At 49.8% G+C, this 17512-nt stretch overlaps 1 non-coding gene and 1 pseudogene across 1 annotated transcript; both read left to right on the forward strand.

Moving 5' to 3' along the window:
- The first annotated feature begins 616 nt into the window (after window positions 1-616).
- LOC146721177 (5.8S ribosomal RNA) lies at window positions 617-771 on the forward strand. Its single transcript, XR_014925762.1, has one exon. It is a non-coding gene; the product is annotated as a 5.8S ribosomal RNA (ribosomal RNA).
- A 1064-nt stretch (window positions 772-1835) lies between these two features.
- LOC146721178 (large subunit ribosomal RNA) lies at window positions 1836-4170 on the forward strand (annotated as a pseudogene).
- The last annotated feature ends 13342 nt before the right edge of the window (window positions 4171-17512 follow it).

Raw genomic sequence — 17512 nt, forward strand, 5'->3', positions numbered from 1 at the left:
AATTTGTTGGTTGTGTTTTGATATAACGACGGACGCCGTCGCGCCTCTCTGACCGAAAGTAGTCGGCAAGCAGAGCAGCGCGCCCGGCGGTGTTCGACGACGATTCGGAGCGAGACGCTTCGCGATCACGCTCGTGTGTGTGCCATTCTCCGGCCACACACACACAGAGCGTCGATTCGGCGTTGAGCGCGAACCGGTGGTAACCTATGCCCGCGCACGCGTGTGTGCAGCACCCACGACGTTCGTCGACGCGCGCCCTCCCCGTTGTCGCGGGGCAGCGGTCAGCGTGCCGAGAACACACGGTGTGCGACCGCGAGTGCCGAGCGAGAGGATCCCCATATATTATTATAATATATATATAACACAGAGAAGGGATCGATGATATTTCGACCAATCTGTTACTGTGTCGGTCCGACGGTTTCTTCAAAGAGCTTCCGCCCCGGCTCTCCCGTTGCGGGAGAGACGCTCCGAACGAGAAACACACAACTCTATCTAGCGCGCGGACAGGCTGATCGAAGAGCCACCACGATTATTCTCTCCCTCTCGTCCGAGAGAAGAGACCACGATGGTTGAACGAGAAGCGCGTTTCTTCGCGAACTCAAAAATTTCGAACGATTACCCTGAACGGTGGATCACTTGGCTCGTGGATCAATGAAGAACGCAGCTAATTGCGCGTCAACTTGTGAACTGCAGGACACATGAACATCGACATTTCGAACGCACATTGCGGTCCACGGATACAATTCCCGGACCACGCATGGCTGAGAGTCGTTTTAGTACCCCTAAACTGCTTGCGCCCGAAAAGCGCGCACGGCCACGACGCGGGCGACCAGAGAATGGCGCGCGCGTCGCCTGTGCCCTGTGCAACGCTTACAATGGGCGTACGAGCGATCGTTGGACGTTCGCCCGAGGTGTCTGTGCCGCGCCGACCGGCCGCGGTGCAAATCCTGGCGTCGTCTGAAATGACACACCGAAATAATAATAATAATAATGAGGAGGAGAAGCGCACAAGCGTGTAAAACGTTGGCGAACGCGCGCCCAGAGAATGCTGCGCGAATTAAGAGGGGGAGCGTGTTTGTGTATCCAAGTCGTGTGTGTACGCGAGAGCCGAGGAGAAATGGGATGAGAGTAAGAGCGCGCGCGAAGGGAGCAACAAACGGCCAAAAAAAGGGTCAGGACGGTGAATAGCACCGCTTTCCCTAGAGCGGCGCGTGCGTCGTTGTCTCCCGAAAGTAGGTAGCGCTTGTCTCACCGTCTCTCCTCTCCGTACATCACACAGACTGACCGGACTGCTCTCGCACTCTGTGCCGCGTCTCTCGGTGCGATAGCGCTCGCGCGTCTTATGCCGAGGCGCCCTTGCCCGCACACATAACGGTATTACGGAGAAATATACGGCGCGTCGTCGTCCGGCGGAGAGAGCATTCGTAATCCTTTACCTATTTACGGAGAAGGGTTTTGAATCGCGAGCCGACCGCGTGTCCGAGTCCACGAAATTTTCGTAAAGCGAAAAAAGGGGACCTGCGCGCCGCGTCGTGTACTCGTCGAATCGATTCCGCCCGAATTTCGTATATAAAAGAGAAGGGAGAGCCAAGAATCTCGAACCCCGCGATATATCGTCTCCATTACCACCAACGAGTGTGTGTGCGGTTAGCGCCCCGGCGATTTGCCTTCTCGCGTATTTCGTGTGCTGCCGCTGCTGCTCTCTCGTTCGACGCTCTCTCTCTCTCTCCCTCTTATTAATATATATTATAGAGGAGAGACGACGATGAGCGACGCGGAGGAGGCAAACGGCTACGAAAACTCACTATGCGACGACCTCAGAGCAGGCGAGATTACCCGCTGAATTTGAGCATATTATTAAGCGGAGGAAAAGAAACTAACCAGGATTTCCTTAGTAGCGGCGAGCGAACAGGAAAGAGCTTAGCACCGAATCCCGCGGTTCCGCCGCAGGGAAATGTGGTGTTTGGGAGGATCCGCTTATCCCGAGGTGCCGCGTCGCGTCCAAGTCCATCTTGAATGGGGCCACTTACCCGTAGAGGGTGCCAGACCCGTAGCGACCGGTGCAGCGCCTCGGGAGGATCTCTCCTTAGAGTCGGGTTGCTTGAGAGTGCAGCTCTAAGTGGGTGGTAAACTCCATCTAAGGCTAAATACGACCACGAGACCGATAGCGAACAAGTACCGTGAGGGAAAGTTGAAAAGAACTTTGAAGAGAGAGTTCAAGAGTACGTGAAACCGTTCAGGGGTAAACCTAAGAAACCCAAAAGATCGAACGGGGAGATTCATCGTCAGCGGCGCTGGCTTCGCGTCGGTCGGCGATGTCCCGCGGAGTCCATTGCGGCTCGCGCGCGGGCACGCTACCGTGCGCCGATGTCCGGCGCTCGTCGTCGTGCACTTCTCCCCAAGTAGAACGTCGCGACCCGCTGGGTGCCGGTCTACGGCCCGGGTGCGGTGTCTGTCGCGTCGCCGGTAAAACGGCACGCGACAAACCCTCGGTCGCCCGGCCGGCATGCTCGGCGGTACGCGCAAGGTATCAGGCCGCACTATTCACGGTGCGTCGAGACCGTCGCAAGCGCGCGCCACGGTACTCGGAGGTTACGGACTTCGCGCCGTCCCCGGTCCTGGCCCGCTGTTGGTTACAGTACGGTACACCTTCGACAGGCCTGCGAACGTCTCCCGCGGTCTCGCGGGAGACCGATACCGGTCGGCGACGCTACTGCTTTGGGTACTCTTAGGACCCGTCTTGAAACACGGACCAAAGAGTCTAACATGTACGCGAGTCATTGGGACTTGTCGCGAGACCTAAAGGCGTAATGAAAGTGAAGGTCGGCCCTGGCCGTCGACCTAGGGAGGATCGGCCGCGTCGCGATGCGGCCTCGCACTCCCGGGGCGTCTCGTTCTCATCGCGAGAAGAGGCGCACCCAGAGCGTACACGTTGGGACCCGAAAGATGGTGAACTATGCCTGGTCAGGACGAAGTCAGGGGAAACCCTGATGGAGGTCCGTAGCGATTCTGACGTGCAAATCGATCGTCGGAACTGGGTATAGGGGCGAAAGACTAATCGAACCATCTAGTAGCTGGTTGCCCTCCGAAGTTTCCCTCAGGATAGCTGGCACTCGGCCGTTCCGCACGGAACGCGCGCGAGTCTCATCTGGTAAAGCGAATGATTAGAGGCCTTGGGGCCGAAACGACCTCAACCTATTCTCAAACTTTAAATGGGTGAGATCTCTGGCTTTCTTGAATTATGAAGCCACGAGCATCTTCGGATCAGAGTGCCAAGTGGGCCATTTTTGGCAAGCAGAACTGGCGCTGTGGGATGAACCAAACGCAGAGTTAAGGCGCCCAACTCGACGCTCATGGGACACCATGAAAGGCGTTGGTTGCTTAAGACAGCAGGACGGTGGCCATGGAAGTCGGAATCCGCTAAGGTGTGTGTAACAACTCACCTGCCGAAGCAACTAGCACTGAAAATGGATGGCGCTGAAGCGTCGAGCCTATACTCTGCCGTCAGCGGCAAGTGGGGCGGCAACCGGGAGCGGGCGTTAGTCTTCTCTCGCGTCGTCACGAAGCCCTGACGAGTAGGAGGGTCGCGACGGTGAGCGCAGAAGGGTCTGGGCGCGAGCCTGCCTGGAGCCGCCGTCGGTGCAGATCTTGGTGGTAGTAGCAAATATTCCAGCGAGGCCCTGGAGGACTGACGTGGAGAAGGGTTTCGTGTGAACAGCCGTTGCACACGAGTCAGTCGATCCTAAGCCCTAGGAGAAATCCTATGTCAATGACGGCGTACAATATACTCGAGTGTCGACAAATAATAATAAATATTATACGAAAGACACACGCCCGTCGGGCGAAAGGGAATCCGGTTCCTATTCCGGAACCCGGCAGCGGAACCGCATACAATTCGGGCCCTCGTAAGAGTGTTCGTCGGGGTAACCCAAAATGACCTGGAGACGCCGTCGGGAGATCCGGGAAGAGTTTTCTTTTCTGTATAAGCGTTCGAGTTCCTGGAAACCTCTAGCAGGGAGATAGGGTTTGGAACGCGAAGAGCACCGCAGTTGCGGCGGTGTCCGGATCTTCCCCTCGGACCTTGAAAATCCAGGAGAGGGCCACGTGGAGGTGTCGCGCCGGTTCGTACCCATATCCGCAGCAGGTCTCCAAGGTAAAGAGCCTCTAGTCGATAGAATAATGTAGGTAAGGGAAGTCGGCAAATTGGATTTGTAACTTCGGAATAAGGATTGGCTCTGAGGAGCGGGGCGTGTCGGGCTTGGTCGGGAAGCGGGTCTGGCTGACGTGCCGGGCCTGGGCGAGGTGAACGGTCGGCGTTCTCGCGCCGGTCCCGGGATCCGAGCTCGGTCCCGTGCCTTGGCCTCCCGCGGATCTTCCTTGCTGCGAGGCTTCCGTGGCGGCGCGAGCCGTCGTGGTCGTCCCTCTTCGGCCGCCATTCAACGCTCAGCTCAGAACTGGCACGGACTAGGGGAATCCGACTGTCTAATTAAAACAAAGCATTGCGATGGCCCTCGCGGGTATTGACGCAATGTGATTTCTGCCCAGTGCTCTGAATGTCAACGTGAAGAAATTCAAGCAAGCGCGGGTAAACGGCGGGAGTAACTATGACTCTCTCGGTCCTCAAAGCAACACGCCGCGATGGTACTTAGAGAGAGTCGTGGTTGGTTCGTGATGCGCCAACGAAGTCCTCTAGTAAGGACCTTCAGCCTCTCACGTCCAAGTTGTACCTCCACCTCCTCGTGGTGCTCCCGGAAACGGCCTACTTTGGAAGTTTAGACTCGGTAGGTGTCGACTAAGCGAGTGTACAGCGAAGTGCGCCCCTAAGGGCTTCGGCCCATGCGCCTACGGTCATGGTGAGTTGTGGGGCCAAGAAAGACCGGGGTTTCTTGGGGGGCTCTCGGTTGTCAATCCGTTTGCCCCCCTACACGCAGTAAATTATGAATAAAGCTAAGAATGATTCTGATGTCCCGGGTTCTCGGATGGCCCGGGGTCTGCGTGCGAGTGCTCGCTTGAGTGAGCGCGCGAGAGGTGCGGAGGACCCTGACAGGGTCGCAGCTGGTCCGTCGCGAATCACTATAAGGACCAGCCAGGCTGAAGTGGACAGCCTAGAGGAGGAGATGGTCAGCTGTGAGCATTGTTCGGCGAGATTCCGGAACATGCGTGGTCTTGGTGTCCACAAAGTACGTGCACACCCACTACAAGCCAACAGTGCTATCAATGTTCACCGCGTAAAGGCCAGATGGTCAGTGGAAGAAACTAGATTCATGGCACGCGCTGAGGCTGAAGGCACCTTAGCCGGGGAACCTTTCATTAACCAGTATCTAGAGACAAGGTTCCCCAATAGGAGTCTCGAAGCCATCAAGGGTAAACGGCGACAGGAGCCTTACCGAGTGATTGTTAGAGACTTCTGCCAAGAGATCCAATCGCGTTGCGCGATTGTGATCGATGAGGGCGATAGGGATGGTGCGGTGATGACACGAGCCGACACCATTCCTGCGGCCATTGAGGCTAGTACTGACGATCAAAGCGCACATCAGCCTCCCCCTGAACAAAGTTCTCAGAGGCTGCGGGACAAGATACAATCACTCGTAGAGCAGAGTGCGGCGTTCCGTAGCTACGAGGCTGATACTCTTGCTGGCACGGCAAGAGATGCTCTGACGGCGGGGAGGGTCGACGTCTTGGCTATCGAGAGATGGCTGGGCATGATCTTCCCTCGGCCGCTACAAGTGCGCCCTCCGCAACGCATTTCGGCAAAGAAGCACTGTCCTCCAGTTAAACGAGAGAGCAAGGAGCAGAAGAGAAAGAGGGAGTATGCAATTGTGCAATCCCTCTACAGAAAGAACAAGAAGTCCTGTTTGTCGCGTATCCTCGAGGGCGACTCGGTGCGCGAGAGGCCGTCTGCTGTCGAATTCCTTAACTGCTGGCGCACCATTATGAAGGCCTCCAGCGGTGCGGATGGAGACATGACGGACTTGCGTGAGTCGTTTGGGGAGGCGGCACAGGCTGCGAGTGCTGGCCGGGGCCGTAGTCGGGCCCGAGAGGGATTCACCTCGAAGGTCTCGGCGATGGCGCTGCCACGGATCCAGTTCCTGTGGCGGATAAGACCTTGCTCTGGGATCCTATAACACCTGCAGAGGTGAACAGGATTTCCGTAAGGACTGGCACTGCGCCCGGATTGGACCAGATTACGCCGAGGATGTGGAACGCATGTTCCTGCGATTCTTCGTGCGCTTCTGTTCAATCTGCTGCTCCTGGCAGAGACGATCCCCTCATCAATCGCCACAACCAGAACGGTATTCCTTGAGAAGGGGGGTATGTCCGATCGGCCAGGTCCGACGGAGTACCGACCTCTCAGCATAGGATCCGTTATAATAAGACACTTCCACAAGATATTGGCAAAGAGATTGGCAGCCCTCGACATCTTCGACAGGCGCCAAAGGGGGTTCCGGCCGGTGGACGGGGTATGTGAGAACGTCACAGTCCTTTCATCCGTGCTTTGGGACGCCCGGAGGCGCTGTCGTTCTCTGCATGTGGCGTGCGTCGATCTGTCGAAAGCTTTCGATACGGTTGCGCACGCTGCTATTCATACGACTCTCGATGAGCTGGGGCTCCCTCGGGAGTTTAGAGAGTACGTAAGGGCTGTCTATTCGAATGCGCTGACCAAGTTGCAGGGGGTCAGCGCTAAGGAAGTGTCGGCCATCAAGATCGGCCGTGGCGTGAGACAGGGTGATCCGTTGTCGCCCCTGCTGTTCAATCTGGTCGTAGATAGAGCACTAGGAATTCTCTCGGAGGACGTTGGCTATCGGTTGGGTGGCCGGCTTATCAATGCACTGGGCTACGCAGACGACATTGTGCTCCTGGCCTCTACCAGAGATGGGCAGCAGGAGAACTTGTGTAACGTCCAGACAATTTCAAAACTTCAAACTTTTTCAAAACTTTATTCTTTAATCTATTAGTCATGACAATCTCTAACCTGCATGAATGACCGGTAATAACGAATATTTAATCACACATATAATTACTCGTAGGTTAAAACATGTCTTCTCACAAATAACGACAGAGTAATAATTCACTTTTAAATTCAATAATATTGATAGCATAAAAGGCATAATTAATAAAGACTCTCTACTCTCGATCATTCGTTAGGAAACATAAACCTGAAATAAGAATAAGCGTGCCTATATTATAACTATTCATAATTCAAGAGACTTAAAAATCGTACACGTAATGCGTAGTAACATTGTAGCCGTCACACGTTCGAAAGTACTAAATAAGGATACCATAGTTCGACTATGAATATATAAGTATTTAAAATCCTCATTGATTATTTGTGAGAAAACCTAAAATAAGGTTAAGAACGTATACATGTATATATATATACGTCAAAGGGTTTGTTCCGAGACACCTTCACGACACTATATATATATATCAATCGTATACTTTGACGACACTATATATATTCTCTGGCGATTTCAATGACTGTATAAGACATGTAGTATTCTCTGGCGATTTCAATGACTGCATAAGACATATGGTATTCTCCGGCGATTTCAACGACAGTATAAGATATAATATTCATTTTACTAATATTAAATATGCTACATTTTAAATATGTACACGATATATATATATTAACACACAAAATTCTTATACCTGAAATATTTATATATATATATCGCTTATAAAGAAGTATACTAAGTAATTAAATAATTATGTATGAAAGCCGCTTTACTATGTGAACTCGGCTTTACTCGCAAGGAAACATCCAGAAGATTCTAGAAGGTTCTAGAACAATAGCGTGATGCAATGCATGATGCAACGCTGAAACACGTTGCAACCTGCAAGGCCCATTGCAAGCCGCATAGCGATGAGTCACCAGCCACCTGCAAAATCGATTACTAAGAAGAAGATAAGATAAGTCGGAGCGCATAGCCAACAAAGGCATACAGCTATCGCTACCGAGAATAGGATAAGGAAAGTCGGAGCGACCGGCGATGAGTCACCTAGGAACGCCGCTATCTCTACTAAGAAGCCATCTCTCCGGGACTTAACCGTCGCAATCTCTACCAGGAACAGATTATCTCCGGTACTTCCCCGGCACATCTCTCTTACCATTGGCTGAGCCACATCGCCCGATGGGAGGAGCGAGCCCCATTTTTGGGTATATAAACCCGGCTCCCGGCACGGAACGGCAGTGATTTTGTCGCAGTGGTTCCAGTCAACAACAATCCAACACTCAACCAGCAAATACTACGGGGCTCTGAAGACATCGAGACATAGCCGCCATTTCGGACCGAGGTACCGAGGCTCCTCAGCTCTTCAACTCAGAGGGAAGAACACAGTAGCGAAGTGTACCATAGCAAGGCACATAAGACATTGTCTAACCTTGTATTTAAGCCAGTTCACATATCCCTAAATAGTAAAGCGCGACGGACACTCATTATATTTAATCACTATATTTAATTAATTATTTAACCACTGAATTTCGAACTCAATCTTATTTCACATTACGAACTCTGAATTTAATTATTTAACCACTGAATTTCGAACTCAATCTTATTTCACATTACGAACTCTGAATTTGAATACAGACATAAGCCATATATTACTCTGCGTTTCCGATATTATTCCAATCTACGATTTGCATCTGCATACGTCTGCGTTACAATCGTCGATCTATTTAATATTTTATCCAATACTATTCAATATTATTTAACCGATATCGCATACTTATTCAATCTATTATAATAAATATACTTATGTATTTTATTATATCACTGCTTATTTATATATGTATGTAACCCCGTATCCTACTACCTATTAGCGAATTGAATAACGCTAATTCCTCAGTACACATTAGAATTTTATATCCTGTCAGAAGGTAAATTCGCAAATCATCTCAGAGATGCACGTTTAGTAAAGTGAACGTCGCATTAGCCTAATAAGACCAGGACCTGAGAACCCGGAATAACCGGATGTATACCTACCTCTCTATTCTTTTATGCTTTTAATACCTTGCACTTTCCAATAATTGCGAATTACTTTACCACACCGACTGACAGTGATCTTGCATATTGATATTTAAATTTATTTGACAAGTGTACTCCACCTTACCCTATTTGCTACTATTAAAACCATACCCTGTCATAAGGTAAATTCGTTACTACGATTCTGAGATGCACGTTCTGTAAAGTGAACGTCGCATTAACCTTCGGGGACCGGAATCCACGGGCAACCGTACATTTCTTCACCCTTCCCTGCTTACTCTCTCTCTGCTTTACAAACCTAACGAATTACTTTACCAAACCAAATGACAGTGGTCTTAATGATTATTAAAAAATAATTAATTCACAATTTACAATTCAATCATTGATGCTTGAAGCTACACGTATTAATACTATTAATATAGATATTAATACTTATATTCAAACCTCTATTCCTAACTCCTCTATACCCATTAGAGTTATATCCTGTCAGAAGGTAAATTCGCAAATCATCTCAGAGATGCACGTTCAGTAAAGTGAACGTCGCACTAGCCTATTAAGACCAGGACCTGAGAACCCGGAATAACCGGATGTACACCTATCTCTCTATTCTTTCATGCTTTTAATACCCTGCATTTTCCAATAATTGCGAATTACTTTACCATACCAACTGACAGTGATTTTGATATTCATTGACAATTTGTTACTTCAAAGTCTAAGACTTATTTATTCATTAAGAATTACTATTTCAAAGTTTAAGATTTAATTATTAAAGATTGAAACATCAAGTATTAATATTCTCAACGCAGATATTAATACTCCTATTCAAATCCTTCCTTTTATCCACATTATTACCAATTCTCATTTAATACAGGTTTATTATAATAATTACTGACATAAGGTTAATTTATTAATAGGTGAAGGGCTTTCTCGCATAAGATTAACCTTTCTTCTTTGTTCGCTTTCATTAACGAGTAAATCACGCTACAAACGTGAGTCATATTCAATTATTTCAAATAATAGAACAATCAATCTATCTTTCGATTTATTCATGTGAATTTATTTAACCGTTAGATGGTCTCTCCTTTCCGACGAAGGAATCAGATCGATCGAAACGAGCAGCACCTTCACAGGCTACGCGAACGTAGATCTCGAAGACCTCTAAATCTAAACGTTCAAATTTATCCAACGCGAATAATCATACAACCTCCCTCTTCAGACGCTTATTCGCCAATTAATAATATTCCTCCGTACATTGACTATTCTCACCCTCAATTTCCTGAACAGTCTCATTCAGAATCAAATACTTACTTAATCGATCCAAATCATCAAATTTTAACTGACCCTGATTATTACGTCCATGAGCAAACTCAACAATTAGCATCTCCGGAATACGATCCATTTTTACAACCCAATTCTAATATTTTCGACGAAGACACCGTGGTACTCGCTCCCGACGACGTCAATAATTTCATCCCAGAAGGAGCACAGAATAATTTTAGTTCCTTTATAAACTATACTATCTTAACCAATCTAACGACTCTGAACAGGAGCTCAATAACATTGTAATACAGTTCCAAACTCATCCTGAACCGAGTCAGGACCAGTAGATTTTGTGTCGACATAAAGGATTTATAAATGAATAAACAATTTTTATACTTGTAAAATATCTTTATTTCTTGACCCGACCCGCAGAATTCCTTCTCCATCCGACTTTCTCAATCGAATCTCAAGCTCTCGGCATCCCAGGGTATAGCCGGCCTAGCAGGTTGCCCTAAAAAAGTAGAGAGCAGCTTCTCGAACGTTTACCGAGGTAGACGCAAGAGAAGACCGACTTGTGCATAAAGTGATTTACCGTAAGATGAATTGCCGGACGTGACACTTGACACGGCTTCATGACGCCTTTATGCGAAATGGGCTCGAGATCAACGCGAGAAAGACCGGAGTGCTGTCCATGGTGGCGTCCGGCAGAGACAAGAAGGTGAATGTGGACACCACACCTTATTTCACCGTGGGGGGAGCGATGATACCGCAAAGATCCCTGGTCGATGTCTGGACGTATCTGGGCTGCGAGTACACAGGTGCTAGGGAACTCGCAAGCGATCCACCCTTAGCTCAGGCTATCGAGCAACTCACGAGGGCACCTGTTAAGCCGCAACAGCGGCTGAGGTTGTTGCGTGACTGTCTCCTTCCACGGTATTATCACCGATGGACAGTGGGTACGGTCTCGGCCAAAACCCTCAAGGGTAAGGATATCATCGTACGCACTGCGGTGCGACGATGGCTGCGTTTTCCCCATGATGTTCCTGCTGGATACCTGCATGCGCCGATACAGAGTGGCGGGCTTGGAATGCCTCTATTGAGAACTTTGATCCCAATTCTGAAGCATAACCGACTGCAGCGGTTGTGTCGGAGTACTCTGCCCGCAGCATGCGCGGCTGCCGAAACCACGTATGTGGCTAGGCAGCTTGTCTGGTGTGAAAACCAGATGCGAGTGCGGGGCCATAGAGTGACTACAACCGCTGAGCTCAGACAGCAGTGTGCGGCCTGGTTGCGCGAGTCGTGCGATGGGAGTGGACTCAGAGAGGTTGCGGCCTCCAACCTGAGCTCCTACTGGGTATCGGCTGGCGCCGATGCCATCCCAGGTGCCGACTACGTGCACTATCACCACATACGGGCTAACTGCATACCGTCTAGAGCGAGATGCTCCCGAGGTCGTGATGGGCGCGATAATCGCTGTCGTGCCGGTTGTCCCGAAACCGAGACGCCGGCTCACTGCGTGCAACGCTGCTTCAGAACGCTCGGAGGGAGAATGCATGATGGATGGCGCGTAGAGTTGGGGGCCTCCGCATCAATCGCGCGAGTTTGAATGATTGCGTGAATGGTCGAGGTGAAGTACGAGATGCCTTTGGCTAGCTCCGACCTTCACGCTCCAGGGTGTTGACTGCGAACACCAACAGTAAACAGCTCTGCAATATCGTTGTCGGTGGCGACTTGGCGACTGTGATTTTGTAGCAGTCGTCGCGCACCGTAGACGAAACATAGCCAAATGCCTCGTCATCTAATTAGTGACGCGCATGAATGGATTAACGAGATTCCCACTGTCCCTATCTACTTACTAGCACAGCATTGCCACGAGTCGGAGTCGCAAGACCGAATGGCTCATATGTGGCGCGCACACCTAGTGTGTAGTAGCGTGGCTCCCTCTTGCTTGTTTCGCACGCAGAGCCGGGGCCAAGGCGTGAGTGTCGAGTAGTCGAAGGAGAGTTTAAAATAAAAGTGAAACTGCGAATGACTAGATTGACCAGCACAAACTCTGGACAAACAGTCTAGGAAATGAAAACGCAAAATCGGTAAACAAACCGATAGCCCAAAAACTGGTGTCCTAAGACTTGGCCCCAGAGTGTTCGGCCCGGAGCTCGCCGCTTCCCTTTACAAACTCTGGGAGCCTCGAAAATACGGATTGTTCCCAGGCGCGCATACCGGGTCTGTCGAGTGTCGGGGCGAAGGTCGCAAGCGTGTCCCTAACGGGACGCCGCATACGTTTGTGGCTGGAAACCGGCTCGATGGATCGGACATGCAGTGGAACAATCTAAGAACACTCGGTGTTTCTCTCTGCGGCATGCGGCACGCGGGGAGGTTCGCTGGGAGTTGTCCGAAGGGGCAGTCACCCAGACTGAGGGCAAAATGGACCCGGTCCCACGGGCTATGGGCCCGGACCTTGAGGACGAAAGGAAGTCAGGCAGTGCGCGTTGGAAGTCAGCAAAGCATCCGGAAAAGCAGTACGTGGCGATTCGGCCCTTGGGGTGCGCTCCGGTGCAACCCACGAGGCTGGCCGCGCGGTGGGTTTCAAAAAGGGCTAAAGGCAACACGCCTTAAGGACCCAGATGAACCCAACGCAAGACTGAAAAGCAGCACGCCGCGTGGCGACTCGGCCCCTGGGGTGCACTCCGGTGCGACTCACGAGGCTGGCCTCGCGTTGGGTCTCAAAAAAGGGCTAAAGGCAACACGCCTTAAGGACCCAGTTGAACCCAACGCAAGATTGAAAAGCAACACGCCGCGTGGCGACTTGGCCCCTGGGGTGCGCTCCGGTGCAACCCACGAGGCTGGCCGCGCGGTGGGTTTCAAAAAGGGCTAAAGGCAACACGCCTTAAGGACCCAGTTGAACCCAATGCAGGATTGCAAAGCGGCACGCCGCGTGGGGACACGGCCCCTGGGGTGCGCTTCGGCGTCGCTGTCGGGGGCTGCCGCGATGCGTGTTGAGACTGACAGAAAACGTAAAATGCAAGGGGTGCGGCCCTGGGGACAACAAAGCAAGGGATTGAAAGGAATGGGCGGGACCTCCGGCCACACCATGGCCAGCGAGTGTCCACAAGCGTTAAAAGTCTCCCGAGTAGTGCCGGGAACCCCAAAAAGCTCTCCAAGATTCTAAAGCAACACGCTGCGGCGAATGAAGGGCTTATTATTATTATTTTCAGGTCTTCCAGCCTCAGGCCTACACACTGCACTGCTACGAGTCGGCGTCACTGACCAAATGGCTCACAAGTAGCACGCGCACATGGATGCGTTGGAGGAGCGTACTCGGGGACGCTCGCACAGCGAAACTTCCTCCTCATCCGAGGACTGGAGTGCTGGGGTGGCACGAGTGCGCTGCCCGTACCTATCTATTCCAATCCCTGTCCTACCAACACCAAGTTCCGCCTTACCGGAGACCCATCACATTTCCGCTCGCCTCCCTCATGCTGCGGTTTGATGGCAGGGGGGGTCTCTGTCTGCGCCTGATGGGCCCCGCGCCTCCCGGTTTTTGACCCGGGGGCGTGGGGACCAAAGGGCGACCTCTTTTCTTTTCAGGAACATCATCATCGGTATTCTCGTCGTTGCTCCGGTCGTTTCGTTTCGCTTTACTTTGTCTCGTTCGTTCGTCTGCTTCGGGTGGAATGCCGATGAATAGGTAGGCGTTTCCTAACAATGGCGCTCGTCTTAATGTTAAGGTGTTAGGTACCGTGCCGAGGGCATGAATGGTCGCGTAGACGGTAAGATCGCGGCCGCTAACGGTCCGCCCGGGATATCTGCCGCGCTCCCGGTGTACTTAGGCTTGGTGGCGTAGTGGTGGCTCTGCGTCGCTTGACCCCCTCTTCCACCGCACTCGTGGGAACAAAATGAGTATTTACAATTCTTTGGTGAGGAGGAGTGCCCGCCTGGCAAATCGCTTCCTGTCGGGTGGGACAGTAGCCCAGGAAGCACATAGTGGCTGCGGCCTTCGTGCAGTCCGAGTTGAATTAGCTAGATGCGACGCGACCGCGAGAAAGCCCAGGCCGATGTTCATCAACCGGCTGGAACCGAACGTAGATATAAGGAAAAACCGCGGAAAAAACCACGAGAATAAAGCAGGGATTAGCACCGCGATTAGCTCCGTGATTAGTTCCGCGACCAGCGCCGTAAATAACGCTGAAATTAGCTCCGCGAACCCCCTAGAACCCCAACCCCACACTCATAAACTATCGGATCGAGCCGGGCCGCTCCAAAGCGCGGCAAGCTCCTCTTCTTCTACTTCGACCGGAAATTTCTCACTGGCAACCACGGGGGTGAGAATCCTGCAGCTGAACATGAGACGTTCGGCTTCAATCAATACCCCCACGAGTCCGACCTCAATTGCCGGGACGAGGGACGAATCCCCCTGGGCAACCCGACTCCTGTGGTACCAGTCAAGATCACTGGTTGGATCTTCGTGGCCGAGACCACTCCCAGCTTTCGGAGGCCTACACCTCTCAGGCAGTGGTCGGCCTATGTTCCTCGGGAACATCGGCTTCTCTTATCCTCATTTCAGCATCGCCCTCCTTCTCTGAAATACAATCTTCGCATACACACCAACACTTTCATACCTTTCCTTACATTCCAACATGCGACTCACATCCACATTGCCATTCTCTCGCACAATCACACCCCACTCACTCAGGTTCCTCACATCACCATACATTGGACACTCAACCAACACATGCTTTTAATTCTCTCTCTCCGCTCCGCATGCACAGCTCACACTCTCAGACAGACCACGCTTATACAGGAATTCATTCAAACTTCCATGCCCTGTCAGGATATAGCCCAGGCTCAAGCTAGGCTCGAACTCTCGGCACTCACCCGCGAACCTTACATTCTTTATAAATTCATACGTCACTCTTCCTTTCTCGCACTTATTCCATCTATTCTGCCACATCTCATACAGCCTTTCACTCACCAATTCCATACATCCTTCCACACCTCTCTCACGCAAGTCACTATCATTCACTACATCATACTCACTCATACTAATTCCCTTTCTCACCTTATACAACACTCCTCTTCTCACGCACTTCAGGTCCCACGGCAAGCCACCCATAAGGACTTACATGGCCGCCGTGGAGACCGTTCTACATACATTCAGACACGCACTCAACACCACTCGCTGGCACCTATTTATGAGCTCCCTCGCATATTCAAATCTCATCACTCCATACCATACACTCGCTCCATACATCACACACGACTAAAGAATAGAGAGGTAGGTGTACATCCGGTTATTCCGGGTTCTCAGGTCCTGGTCTTAATAGGCTAATGCTACGTTCACTTTACTAAACGTGCATCTCTGAGATGATTTGCGAATTTACCTTCTGACAGGATATAACTCTAATGGGTATAGAGGAGTTAGGAATAGAGGTTTGAATATAAGTATTAATATCTATATTAAGAGTATTAATACGTGTAGCTTCAAGCATCAATGATTGAATTGTAAATTGTGAATTAATTATTTTTAATAATCATTAAGACCACTGTCATTTGGTTTGGTAAAGTAATTCGTTAGGTTTGTAAAGCAGAGAGAGAGTAAGCAGGGAAGGGTGAAGAAATGTACGGTTGCCCGTGGATTCCGGTCCCCGAAGGTTAATGCGACGTTCACTTTACAGAACGTGCATCTCAGAATCGTAGTAACGAATTTACCTTATGACAGGGTATGGTTTTAATAGTAGCAAATAGGGTAAGGTGGAGTACACTTGTCAAATAAATTTAAATATCAATATGCAAGATCACTGTCAGTCGGTGTGGTAAAGTAATTCGCAATTATTGGAAAGTGCAAGGTATTAAAAGCATAAAAGAATAGAGAGGTAGGTATACATCCGGTTATTCCGGGTTCTCAGGTCCTGGTTTTAATAGGCTAATGCTACGCTCACTTTACTAAACGTGCATCTCTGAGATGATTTGCGAATTTACCTTCTGACAGGATATAATATTCTAATGTGTACTGAGGAATTAGCGTTATTCAATTCGCTAATAGGTAGTAGGATACGGGGTTACATACATATATAAATAAGCAGTGATATAATAAAATACATAAGTATATTTATTATAATAGATTGAATAAGTATGCGATATCGGTTAAATAATGTTGAATAGTATTGGATAAAATATTAAATAGATCGACGATTGTAACGCAGACGTATGCAGATGCAAATCGTAGATTGGAATAATATCGGAAACGCAGAGTAATATAATATATGGCTTATGTCTGTATTCAAATTCAGAGTTCGTAATATGAAATAAGATTGAGTTCGAAATTCAGAGTTCGTAATGTGAAATAAGATTGAGTTCGAAATTCAGAGTTCGTAATGTGAAATAAGATTGAGTTCGAAATTCAGTGGTTAAATAATTAATTAAATATAATGATTAAATATAATGAGTGTCCGTCGCGCTTTACTATTTAGGGATATGTGAACTGGCTTAAATACTCACAAGGTTAGACAATGTCTTATGTGCCTTGCTATGGTACACTTCGCTACTGTGTTCTTCCCTCTGAGTTGAAGAGCTGAGGAGCCTCGGTACCTCGGTCCGAAATGGCGGCTATGTCTCGATGTCTTCAGAACCCCGTAGTATTTGCTGGTTGAGTGCTGGATTGTTGTTGACTGGAACCACTGCGACGAAATCACTGCCGTTCCGTGCCGGGAGCCGGGTTTATATACCCAAAAATGGGGCTCGCTCCTCCCATCGATCGGGCGATGTGGCTCAGCCAATGGTAGAAGAGATGTGCCGGGGAAGTACCGGAGACAATCTGTTCCTGGTAGAGATTGCGACGGTTAAGTCCCGGAGAGATGGCTTCTTAGTAGCGATAGCGGCGTTCCTAGGTGACTCATCGCTGGGCGCTCTGACTTTCCTTGTCCTATTCTCGGTAGGGATAGCGGTATGCCTTGGTTGGCTATGCGCTCCGACTTATCTTATCTTCTTCTTGGTAGCGATAGCGGTGCTTCGTTGGTGACTCATCGCTACGCGGCTTGCAACGGGCCTTGCAGGTTGCAACGTGTTTCAGCATTGCATCATGCATTGCATCATGCTATTGTTCTAGAACCTTCTAGAATCTTCTGGATGTTTCCTTGCGAGTAAAGCCGAGTTCACATAGTAAAGCAGCTTTCATACATAATTATTTAATTATTTAGTATACTTCTTTATAAGGCGATATGTATATATATATTAGATATATTTTCAGGTAGTGCCGTTTTAATCAG

The sequence above is a fragment of the Nylanderia fulva genome, unplaced genomic scaffold (assembly GCF_048542155.1).
Source record: "Nylanderia fulva isolate GAGA-0341 unplaced genomic scaffold, ASM4854215v1 Scaffold531, whole genome shotgun sequence".
Lineage (NCBI taxonomy): Eukaryota > Metazoa > Arthropoda > Insecta > Hymenoptera > Formicidae > Nylanderia > Nylanderia fulva.